Here is a 12,679-nt window from a genome sequence, read left to right as displayed (position 1 = left end):
AGTTGCAGGCAGAGTACACTCTATTTGCATTATATTTCTCAACTGTGAAGAGAGTGCCTAAACTAGTAAAACTGTAATTGGAAGTTTTATAAGTAATTTTTAGTTGAGCTTTTGCACTGTAGGTTTAATTGTAGAAAAGAGTGTATTATGATTATTTGCTTCGTGGAAGTACTTAAATTAGATATGGTCTTGGAAAAATAAAATTGTGACTGTTCATTTTACAAAAGAAAGACTACAATAAGTAAATAAAAATTGCATTACTATATATCTTATTTATGTGGGGGCTAATACAAATTATAATACTTTGATGGCAGTAGAATAAAGACCATAATTGTATGGCATACTCTTTTTATTCTATAATGATGACCTTTCCAAAAGTACAACAAAGCAGCAGTGAAAATGAAATCACATTTAATCAGGCTACTCTTTTATTTTACTGTAGCCCATAACTAATCAACAAGTTATTTTACATATGGTAAATAGTAATTGAATAAGTCACATATACTTATTTAAATTTGTTTGTTTCATATTTGTATTGTACTTGCTTTTGATGTTTAATCATATTTGTGATTTTTGTTAGCCAGAAACAATAGTTAAATGGGGATCTAGTTTGCAAAACTCTTCTGAGAAACAGAGAATTTGAGCTTGGATAGCACAACTGTAATCAATTACTTATTTCACCAGGCAAAGAAGAATTATTACCCCCCAAAATGCACCCACAATGCAACAGGTGCCTTGATTCACTTTGTGTCTTGGATGGTCCATGGAATATCACCTCATGAAATGAGTTTCCTTTTCAATATTCAGGTGACAAAAGGTTTGAGAAGACCCTGCTTCCACAATTAGAGAAAATGTCACCTTTAACTTTCTTATGAAATAAAATTATGTGTTTGTTTGTGTTTGTGTGTATATATGTGTGTGTGTATGCATGCATGCATGTGCACACATGTGTATGCATGCACACCTGTGCTCACATAAATACTTCATATTTCAGTAGTTGCTTTGAAATCATAAAGTACAATGGGTCAAAAATAAAGATTGAGTTTTCTTAGCATTTAAATGTAACATGACCTATGGCAAAACATAATTTGAAAATTGTTCAATTTTGTAAGGGAAATGTGAAAGTTGCTTTGCTATAGCATGCTGGCAGTCAAAGAGGCAGAGACATATATTCCATGAAGAGACCATGGGCAATGACTGGAACGGCAGCTCTCTCTGCATGTGTTAGGTACCAGCATGCTAAGCAAGGCTGCAAGTGTGTTAGTCTACATTGATTTACTTTTAGTAGGTGATTTGGAATTTCAGGAATTTAATTTTCAATAAAGAGTCCAGATAAAATGTAACAATTGTTTTATTTCTGAATAGTTCTTTCAGATGAATGCCTTTTGTTTCCAGATATTTCTTTCCTTGTTTAAAATGCTGCTTAGCACAAGAGCACAAGACAGTGTGTGTGTGTGTGTGTGTGTGTGTGTGTGTGTGTGTGTGTGTGTGTGTGTTTTATGTCACACACATAGAAAGGAAGTATCCATTTTGTAAATTTGTTTCTGAACTCCACCAACTAAAAAGGACCAACAAATTTACAGAATTTTCCTTTTTGGTAAACACTGTGTACAAATTTTAATGCTTGAAGCAGGGCCACAATTTAATGTAGCAATGATGTAAAATTTTATGAACTTTTTAAATTTAGTAAAAAAAAATTTTGGTTATAAAGGACAATATTAGAAGCATTGTTTTGACTTGCCTGCCCCCTTTTCCAATGTGACCACCTTCTGTTTGCTTATGTAAAAATAAAACATAAACCAAACTCAGTGCAAACTGATTTTAACTGTGTTCAGGAATCTACAATGTCCTTTATTTCCTTATATATCATTTGCCTTCACTAAATCTGTTGATTTCTTGTTATAGTTTTCATTTATTTATTTATTTACTTTTTTGCTTTTACAATCTTGTGAAGAGAGAAATGTAATCTCTTCAACTTTGTTGGTAAATTACATTGATGAATGCATTCTGAAAGGAAGCTTTCCTGAAATGAAAAGGGCTCCTGTGTAAGGGTGGGAATAACTATTCTAAGAGCCTTTTAGGGTTCCGTTGCCAGGGAAACCACGGCTTTGTCTGTACGTGTTTGGAATGGCTGCCTCCTTAGAATGAGGCTTCCAGATAGTCACTGTGTGATGTTGATGAAATGAAAGGAATGAACCTATTTTAGGGGATTAACTTCAAATTAAGAAGGATAGCATATTTAGAAGACAGAATTTTCAAAGAGTATACATGTAGAATTATGAGGAAAGTGAAATCAGTGTTGATGAGGCCTACTCATTTGGGAATGATGTGAAGAATATGTTCATCTTTGTACATCCCTTTTTGCCTATTATCATGTTTATAGAGGAGTAAACAACTAGCGTATTAAATGGGAGTCCTCCCAAATCAGGTTGGTGATGAGGAATCCTGATACTTGTACAATGGTAGAGCTTTCTCTCACTGGCAGCCTATTGTTCTCTTACAATGCCTGGAAATCACAATGAAATGCTGCGATACTATCCGAGTAGCCGAAACGTATTGACTCTGAGATACAAAACGCAGGAAGAACCTGTGTCAATTTTTCATTTTTACACAAAGGAATCACATACTCTGAAACTATATAAACTAATATTAACAACAAGGACTATGTGCTTTAATTACTATTCTAAAGTTTATTTGTGTGTATGTGCACAGGAGTACATGTGAGTGCTTAAGTGCATGTAGATGTCCGTTGTGCTCTTGTTTGTAGAATCTATAGGTCAACCTCACGTATCACTCTGCAGGTGATGCTTACCTTGCTTTGCTATCCGCCGATTCTCTCATTTGGCCTGGAATATACTGATTATACTAGTTTGGCCAATGTGTGCCATGCCTCTGCCAGCTTCTGTCTTTCAAATACTGGGACCACTCATGTACCTCATGCTCAGCTTTCTAACATGGATTCTGAGGATCAAATTCAGGTCCACGGGCTTCTGTAGCAACTGCTTGCCAACTGAGTCATCTCTTCCGTCCTAACATATTCTTTTGCAAAGAACAGCAAGTAAGTGTTAAAACACTTCAAGTGAAGGAAGCTCAGCATACCTCCAAAGTAGTGTTATTTCTTTTTTCATCTTATTTCCAAACAGAGTACTTTTGGAAATTCCTTGTCATTGAAAGGAATTATTTTTGGCTCACTAAAAATAGTGAACAGAAAATGAAAAGATAGTGAACAGGTTTATAAGAACTTTTCATCAGCAATAGTTGCACCTTGTTTTTTTGTTCTAATATTGCAAGCGTGTATAGACAAATTACTAGTATCTACAAACCATTATTATGTAATGACTTATATTGAAAGTGAATAGATATGCATATTTTAAGAAGTATCTTTGGAAAGGCTTAAAATAACATTCAAATAAGTATATATCAAAACACTTGCCATTATCAATTTTATTGTATGTAGTAAAGTCAGGTAGAGAAACATGAATGGTACAGAATAGTGCTTCTTAAAGACATGTTTTCAGTACTTCATACATGGTTTTCTTAAAATACTATTAGATGGTAAAGGAATATATTGAGCAGTATATTACAAAGGTAAACCATAAGGTCTTATTTTATATACTTTGTGAAATGAACTGAAAGTCAGTACTAAGAAGACATTATTCCTACAATACCTAAATCACTGTGTAGAAGTAGCATTATTTTTAACTGAGATTATAGCCCAATACAATGTTTCTCAATCTCCCCCATGTACACCAAGTATTTGGGGATCCTTATAAAAAATTAAATTCTGAGTTCTGAGTTCTCAATCTGTATTTCATTGGAATTAGTCTGACCATCATGGAACAACTCATTCATTCTTTCCAATTGTCATGAACATTAGATATGTGGAACATAATATTAAAAGGGTAGTGCTCAGATAGAACTCACAATCAATATCCAGGTATCTGAAAATTTTAATTTCTTTAAGTGATTGCCACACAGTGTAAATGAGAATCATGGTGTCATCAGTAGTTCTGGCAAAAGGCTGGTGTTACAGAATACATGGACTTTTGATTGGATCTTGGGTACCAACATAGCAGAAGTTCATAAACACTGGAAGATGATGCTCGTGCTTTAGAAACAATCTACATTTAAATCACAAGCTATGAAAAGCTTAATTTTTAACTGTAAAACATCGAATGAGGCAAGTCCAAGGTGTTATTAATGAAAGAGGAGATGAGGCAAGAGAACAAGCATGGGAACAATATCTTAAAAGAAGAAAGTAGAGAAAGACCAGAGGTGAAAACTAAAAACAACATACCAAGAAATGTTGCAGATAAGAGAGAAAGACTCTTAATAAAATCTGGAGAAGTCCTTCTCAGGTAGAGCCTCAGTAGACCTGGTTTGAGCCAGTTGTGCAGGTTTTATACATGCAGCCAGCTGCAATGCATTAAGTACAAGAGTCCTATCATACCCTGAATGCATGGTTAGCAGTAGTTCTTTCTAACCTTTGCATGATACCACATTTCCTACCCTTTTTCTGGTAGATTCCTTAGTCATAGTATGTCATGGGGTAAAAATGTCCCACTTAGGGCTCATCAACCCATAGTCTCTTATTTCTTTCATTCTGACCAGTTATAGGTCTGTATTAAATATCACAGTATGAAAATAAAGCTTTTCTAATGAGGTTTGGGGGCTACTATAACATATGAGTATTATATAAAGAACTTATTTATGTCCCACCATTCAGTTATATGATCCTCCCCCCACACACTAAAGAATCTAATTTTAATGTTCTTGTGGGTAACTAAGAACAATGACATTGACTGAATGGTGTTGAGGATAACCAATAAGATCTAGAGAAGTAACCCACTCCTGGCATTTTGTTTGCTATACTATCTAGAATAGGTATTATACACCAGCACCAGGAATATATAATTTGGGAACTTTCTAAAATAGCAGGTTTCCATGTTGTTTTTCTAAAGATATTCATCATCTTTTTCTTCATCCCTTTTTCTTTCTCATGCTTACCTTCCATGCCACTAATATTTTTACACGCCATCATTCCCTTCATACCCTACCTACCACTTTGAATCTGCTATCCTCTTTCTTAATTCCCCTTCATCAATGGCGTATTTGTAGTGAGAGTATTGGTTTCTTTAAGTGTCCAGTTCTTTTCTGTGTCTACATTTTTGTTTTAATCTCAGGTATGGAATTAGTAGCTGCTTTACAGTAGCTGATTTTGATTTGCCTCATGCACTAGCAGGGGCATAATTTCTCCCAGCTGCAGGTATTTAATTTCAGGGACTCCGGAAAGGGTATAAATGGGAGAGTAACAAGATGGACTGTGAAGTTGCTGCTTCCCTGATGCTCCAGGTTCCTTTTGCTGTGATTTGTTAAGTAGTCATGAACAAAGAGACTAGAAGTTGGAGATATCCAGATGAAGATTGCACTTGCCTCAAGGAACCCAACACCTCTAGTTAGTAGGAACTAGTCAAAAGAGATCCATTCCCTCCTTGCTTTATAGTTTCCTTCCTCTCCTACCAACTAATGCGGTTTAGAAGAGATAAGGGTGGAATAAGAATTTTAAGGTGGTAGATATAAGAACCTAATATCAAAGCTAAAAAACACACAGAAATACATTTCTATTTGTCTGGTTTCTAAATGTACTTCAGCAGAAATGAACCCACACACCTATGGTCACTTGATCTTTGACAAAGGAGCTAAAACCATCCAATGGAAGGAAGATAACATTTTCAACAAATAGTGCTGGTTCAACTGAAGGTCAGCAGGTAGAAGAATACAAATCAATCCATTCTTATCTCCATGCACAAAGCTTAAGTCCAAGTGGATCAAGGACCTTCACATCAAACCAGATACACTCAACTAATAGAAGAAAAAGTGGGGCAAGATTCTCAAACACATGGGCATTGGGGAAAATTTCCTGAACAAAGTACCAATAGCTTATGCTCTAAGATCAAGAATAAACAAATAGGACCCCATAAAACTGGAAAGCTTCTGTAAGGCAAAAGAAACTGTCTTTAGGACAAAAGAGCAACCAACAGATTGGGAAAATATCTTTACCAATCCTACATCTGATAGAGTGCTAATATACAAAATATACAAAGAATTCAAGAAGTTAGACTCCAGAGAGCAAAATAACTCTATTAAAACTGGGGTGCAGAGCTAAACAAAACACTCTCAGCTGAGGATTATTGAATGGCCCAAAAGCACCTAAAGAAATGTTCAACATATCTCAGGGAAATGCAAATCAAAAAAACCCTGAGATCCCACCTCACACCAGTAAGAAGGGCTAAGATCAAAAACTCAGATGACAGCAGGTGCTAGAGAGGATGTTGAGAAAGAGGAACACTCCTCCATTGATGGTGAAATTGCAAACTGGTACAACCACTCTGGAAATCAGTCTGGAGGTTCTTCAGAAAATTGGACATTCCACTACCTGAGGACCAAGCTATACCTCTCTTGGGCATATACCCAAAAGATGCTCCAACATACAACAAAGACAAATGTTCCACCATGTTCATAGCAGCCTTATTTAGAGTAGCCAGAAGCTGTAAAGAACCCAGATGCCCTTCAACAGAGGAATGGATTAAAAAATGTGGTACATCTACACAATGGAGTACTACTCAGCTATCACAAACAATGACTTCATGAAATTCATAGGCAAATGGAATGAACTAGAAAATATCATCCTAACTGAGGTAACTCAATCACAGAAAAAAACACTTGGTATTCACTCACTGGTAAGTGGATATTAGCCAAAAAGCACAAATTACACAAGATGCAATGCATAGACCACAGGAAGTTCAAGAAGAAGGATGACCAAAATGCGAATGCTCCCACTATTTCTTAAAAGGGGAAAAATATCCATAGGAGGGGATATGGAAGCAAAGTTTAGAGCAGCGACTCAAGAAATGGTCATTCAGAGCCTGCCAACATGTGCCCATATATATACAGCCACCAAAACTAGATAAAATTGATGAAGCTAAAAAATGCATGCTGAAAGGGACTGGATATAGTTCTCTCCTGAGAGAGACATCCAGAACATGTCCAATACAGAGGTCAATGCTAACAGCAAACAACTGACCTGAGAACAGGACCCCCTTGGGGGGAATTAGAGGAAGTATTTAAAGAGTCGAAGGAGCTTACAACCCCACGAAAAGAACAATGCCAACCAACCAGAGCTTCCAGGGACTAAACCACTACAGAAAGACTATACATGGACTGACCCAGAGCTCCAAATGCATATGTAGCAAAATAGCCTTGTTGGGGCACCAGTGGAAGGGGAAGCCCTTGGTCTTGCCAAGGTTGGATCCCCAGTGTAGGGGAATATGGGGGGCAGTAAGGGGGATGTATGGGGGAAATACTCATATGGGGGAGGGGGAGGGGAGGGGATGGAGGCTTATAGACAGGAAACCAGGAAGGGGAATAACATTTGAAATGCAAATAAAGAAGTTTATCTAATAAAAATATTTTTAAAAAAGATTCTCTCTCTCTCTCTCTCTCTCTCTCTCTCTCTCTCTCTCTCTCTCTCTCTCTCTCACACACACACACACACACACATACCACAAACACACACACACCCCTAAAGATTCAAAACTAAAAATCACTTATAAGAAGGAACATAACTGGAAGAGCTTGAAGGGGCTCGAGACCCCATATGTACAATGCTAAGCAACCAGAGCTTCCAGGGACTAAGCCACTACCTAAAGACTATACATGGACTGACCCTGGACTCTGACCTCATAGGTAGCAATGAATATCCTAGTAAGAGCACCAGTGGAAGGGGATGCCCTGGGTCCTGCTAAGACTGAACCCCCCGTGAACTAGATTGTTGGGGGGAGGGCGGCAATGGGGGGAGAATGGGGAGGGGAATACCCATAAAGAAGGGGATGGGGATGGATTAGGGGGATGTTTGCCCGGAAACCGGGAAAGGGAATAAAAAAAAAAAAAAAAGAAGGAACATAAAGTTCTGATATTTTCTTATGTTACCCAGAATAATTATTTGCATTTCTTTAAATTCCATACTTTCTTTTTCTTTTTAGCTAAACCATCTGTTGATTGACATTTAGTCTAGTTCTATTTCCTAATTAATGAGAGTAGAATAACAGTGAATGTAAATGAGCAAGCATCTATCCCATAGATTACGGTAACATCTGGATATATTTTTCAAGAGTTGTACACTTGTACTCATACTGGAAAATTGAATGGGCTTAGTGAGTTAGAAAAAGTGCATGAAGTTGGAAGGAACAAGTACTGGTTGATTTAGAAGGAGTTGAGGAAAAAGGAGGAATAGGTAGATTTGAACAAAATATACTGCATACTTGTATAAAATTTTCTTTCAACAAAGTTGAAAATCAAATTATACATTTCAGTTATACTTTTAAAAGTATCAGAGGCCATACTCTAATCTTGACTATTTGACACAGTAGTAAATAGATTTTTAGTGTGTTCTACAACCTCTTGGAGAGAATTTTTATTTTTAACAAACCTTAAAAGAATGTACAGAACATTCTTTGCAGAAACTAGCTGGAACGAAAGGGAAGTTCTACTCAGAGTACTGATAAGAGGAAAGAAAATGAAAGTCTTAACAATAGGAATAGAAGATAAAATTGTGGTGGGGGAGGGCCCAGGAGCAGCAGGACACCTGCCAGAGACACCGCCGGACCCTGAAGGAAACAGACCGGATAAACAGTTCTCTGCACCCAAATCCCGTGGGAGGGAGAGCTAAACCTTCAGAGAGGCAGACAAGCCTGGGAAACCAGAAGAGACTGCTCCCTGCACACACATCTCAGACGCCAGAGGAAAAAGCCAAAAACCATCTGGAACCCTGGTGCACTGAAGCTCCCGGAAGGGGCGGCACAGGTATTCCTGGTTGCTGCCGCTGCAGAGAGCCCCTGGGCAGCACCCCACGAGCGAACCTGAGCCTCGGGACCACAGGTAAGACCAAATTTTCTGCTGCAAGAAAGCTGCCTGGTGAACTCAAGACACAGGCCCACAGGAACAGCTGAAGACCTGTAGAGAGGAAAAACTACACGCCCGAAAGCAGAACACTCTGTCCCCATAACTGACTGAAAGAGAGGAAAACAGGTCTACAGCACTCCTGACACACAGGCTTATAGGACAGTCTAGCCACTGTCAGAAATAGCAGAACAAAGTAACACTAGAGATAATCTGATGGCGAGAGGCAAGCGCAGGAACCCAAGGAACAGAAACCAAGACTACATGCCCTCATCGGAGCCCAATTCTCCCACCAAAACAAACATGGAATATCCAAACACACCAGAAAAGCAAGATCTAGTTTCAAAATCATATTTGATCATGATGCTGGAGGACTTCAAGAAAGACATGAACACACTTAGGGAAGCACAGGAAAACATTAATAAACAAGTAAAAGCCTACAGAGAGGAATCACAAAAATCCCTGAAAGAATTCCAGGAAAACACAATCAAACAGTTGAAGGAATTAAAAATGGAAATAGAAGCAATCAAGAAAGAACACATGGAAACAACCCTGGATATAGAAAACCAAAAGAAGAGACAAGGAGCTGTAGATACAAGCTTCACCAACAGAATACAAGAGATGGAAGAGAGAATCTCAGGAGCAGAAGATTCCATAGAAATCATTGACTCAACTGTCAAAGATAATGTAAAGCAGAAAAAGCTACTGGTCCAAAACATACAGGAAATCCAGGACTCAATGAGAAGATCAAACCTAAGGATAATAGGTATAGAAGAGAGTGAAGACTCCCAGCTCAAAGGACCAGTAAATATCTTCAACAAAATCATAGAAGAAAACTTCCCTAACCTAAAAAAAGAGATACCCATAGACATACAAGAAGCCTACAGAACTCCAAATAGATTGGACCAGAAAAGAAACACCTCCCGTCACATAATTGTCAAAACACCAAACGCACAAAATAAAGAAAGAATATTAAAAGCAGTAAGGGAAAAAGGTCAAGTAACATATAAAGGGAGACCTATCAGAATCACACCAGACTTCTCGCCAGAAACTATGAAGGCCAGAAGATCCTGGACTGATGTCATACAGACACTAAGAGAACACAAATGCCAGCCCAGGTTACTGTATCCAGCAAAACTCTCAATTAACATTGATGGAGAAACCAAGATATTCCATGACAAAACCAAATTTACACAATATCTTTCTACAAATCCAGCACTACAAAGGATAATAAATGGTAAAGCCCAACATAAGGAGGCAAGCTATACCCTAGAAGAAGCAAGAAACTAATCGTCTTGGCAACAAAACAAAGAGAATGAAAGCACACAAACATAACCTCACATCCAAATATGAATATAACGGGAAGCAATAATCACTATTCCTTAATATCTCTCAATATCAATGGCCTCAACTCCCCAATAAAAAGACATAGATTAACAAACTGGATACGCAACGAGGACCCTGCATTCTGCTGCCTACAGGAAACACACCTCAGAGACAAAGACAGACACTACCTCAGAGTGAAAGGCTGGAAAACAACTTTCCAAGCAAATGGTCAGAAGAAGCAAGCTGGAGTAGCCATTCTAATATCAAATAAAATCAATTTCCAACTAAAAGTCATCAAAAAAGATAAGGAAGGACACTTCATATTCATCAAAGGAAAAATCCACCAAGATGAACTCTCAATCCTAAATATCTATGCCCCAAATACAAGGGCACCTACATACGAAAAAGAAACCTTACTAAAGCTCAAAGCACACATTGCACCTCACACAATAATAGTGGGAGATTTCAACACCCCACTCTCATCAATGGACAGATCATGGAAACAGAAATTAAACAGTGATGTCGACAGACTAAGAGAAGTCATGAGCCAAATGGACTTAACGGATATTTATAGAACATTCTATCCTAAAGCAAAAGGATATACCTTCTTCTCAGCTCCTCATGGTACTTTCTCCAAAATTGACCATATAATTGGTCAAAAAACGGGCCTCAACAGGTACAGAAAGATAGAAATAATCCCATGCGTGCTATCGGACCACCACGGCCTAAAACTGGTCTTCAATAACAATAAGGGAAGAATGCCCACATATACGTGGAAATTGAACAATGCTCTACTCAATGATAACCTGGTCAAGGAAGAAATAAAGAAAGAAATTAAAAACTTTTTAGAATTTAATGAAAATGAAGATACAACATACTCAAACTTATGGGACACAATGAAAGCTGTGCTAAGAGGAAAACTCATAGCGCTGAGTGCCTGCAGAAAGAAACAGGAAAGAGCATATGTCAGCAGCTTGACAGCACACCTAAAAGCTCTAGAACAAAAAGAAGCAAATACACCCAGGAGGAGTAGAAGGCAGGAAATAATCAAACTCAGAGCTGAAATCAACCAAGTAGAAACAAAAAGGACCATAGAAAGAATCAACAGAACCAAAAGTTGGTTCTTTGAGAAAATCAACAAGATAGATAAACCCTTAGCCAGACTAACGAGAGGACACAGAGAGTGTGTCCAAATTAACAAAATCAGAAATGAAAAGGGAGACATAACTACAGATTTGGAGGAAATTCAAAAAATCATCAGATCTTACTATAAAAACCTATATTCAACAAAATTTGAAAATCTTCAGGAAATGGACAATTTCCTAGACAGATACCAGGTATCGAGGTTAAATCAGGAACAGATAAACCAGTTAAACAACCCCATAACTCCAAAGGAAATAGAAGCAGTCATTAAAGGTCTCCCAACCAAAAAGAGCCCAGGTCCAGACGGGTTTAGTGCAGAATTCTATCAAACCTTCATAGAAGACCTCATACCAATATTATCCAAACTATTCCACAAAATTGAAACAGATGGAGCCCTACCGAATTCCTTCTATGAAGCCACAATTACTCTTATACCTAAACCACACAAAGACACAACAAAGAAAGAGAACTTCAGACCAATTTCCCTTATGAATATCGACGCAAAAATACTCAATAAAATTCTGGCAAACCGAATTCAAGAGCACATCAAAACAATCATCCACCATGATCAAGTAGGCTTCATCCCAGGCATGCAGGGATGGTTTAATATACGGAAAACCATCAACGTGATCCATCATATAAACAAACTGAAAGAACAGAACCACATGATCATTTCATTAGATGCTGAGAAAGCATTTGACAAAATTCAACACCCCTTCATGATAAAAGTCCTGGAAAGAATAGGAATTCAAGGCCCATACCTAAACATAGTAAAAGCCATATACAGCAAACCAGTTGCTAACATTAAAGTAAATGGAGAGAAACTTGAAGCAATCCCACTAAAATCAGGTACTAGACAAGGCTGCCCACTCTCTCCCTACTTATTCAATATAGTTCTTGAAGTTCTAGCCAGAGCAATCAGACAACAAAAGGAGATCAAAGGGATACAGATCGGAAAAGAAGAGGTCAAAATATCACTATTTGCAGATGACATGATAGTATATTTAAGTGATCCCAAAAGTTCCACCAGAGAACTACTAAAGCTGATAAACAACTTCAGCAAAGTGGCTGGGTATAAAATTAACTCAAATAAATCAGTTGCCTTCCTCTATACAAAAGAGAAACAAGCCGAGAAAGAAATTAGGGAAACGACACCCTTCATAATAGACCCAAATAATATAAAGTACCTCGGTGTGACTTTAACCAAGCAAGTAAAAGATCTGTACAATAAGAACTTCAAGACACTGAGGAA

The sequence above is a fragment of the Rattus norvegicus genome, chromosome 6 (genome assembly GCF_021556685.1).
Source record: "Rattus norvegicus strain SHRSP/BbbUtx chromosome 6, alternate assembly SHRSP_T2T, whole genome shotgun sequence".
NCBI classification, from domain to species: domain Eukaryota; kingdom Metazoa; phylum Chordata; class Mammalia; order Rodentia; family Muridae; genus Rattus; species Rattus norvegicus.
The sequence above is the reverse complement of the archived record's forward strand: the minus strand, read 5'-3'. Positions refer to the sequence as shown.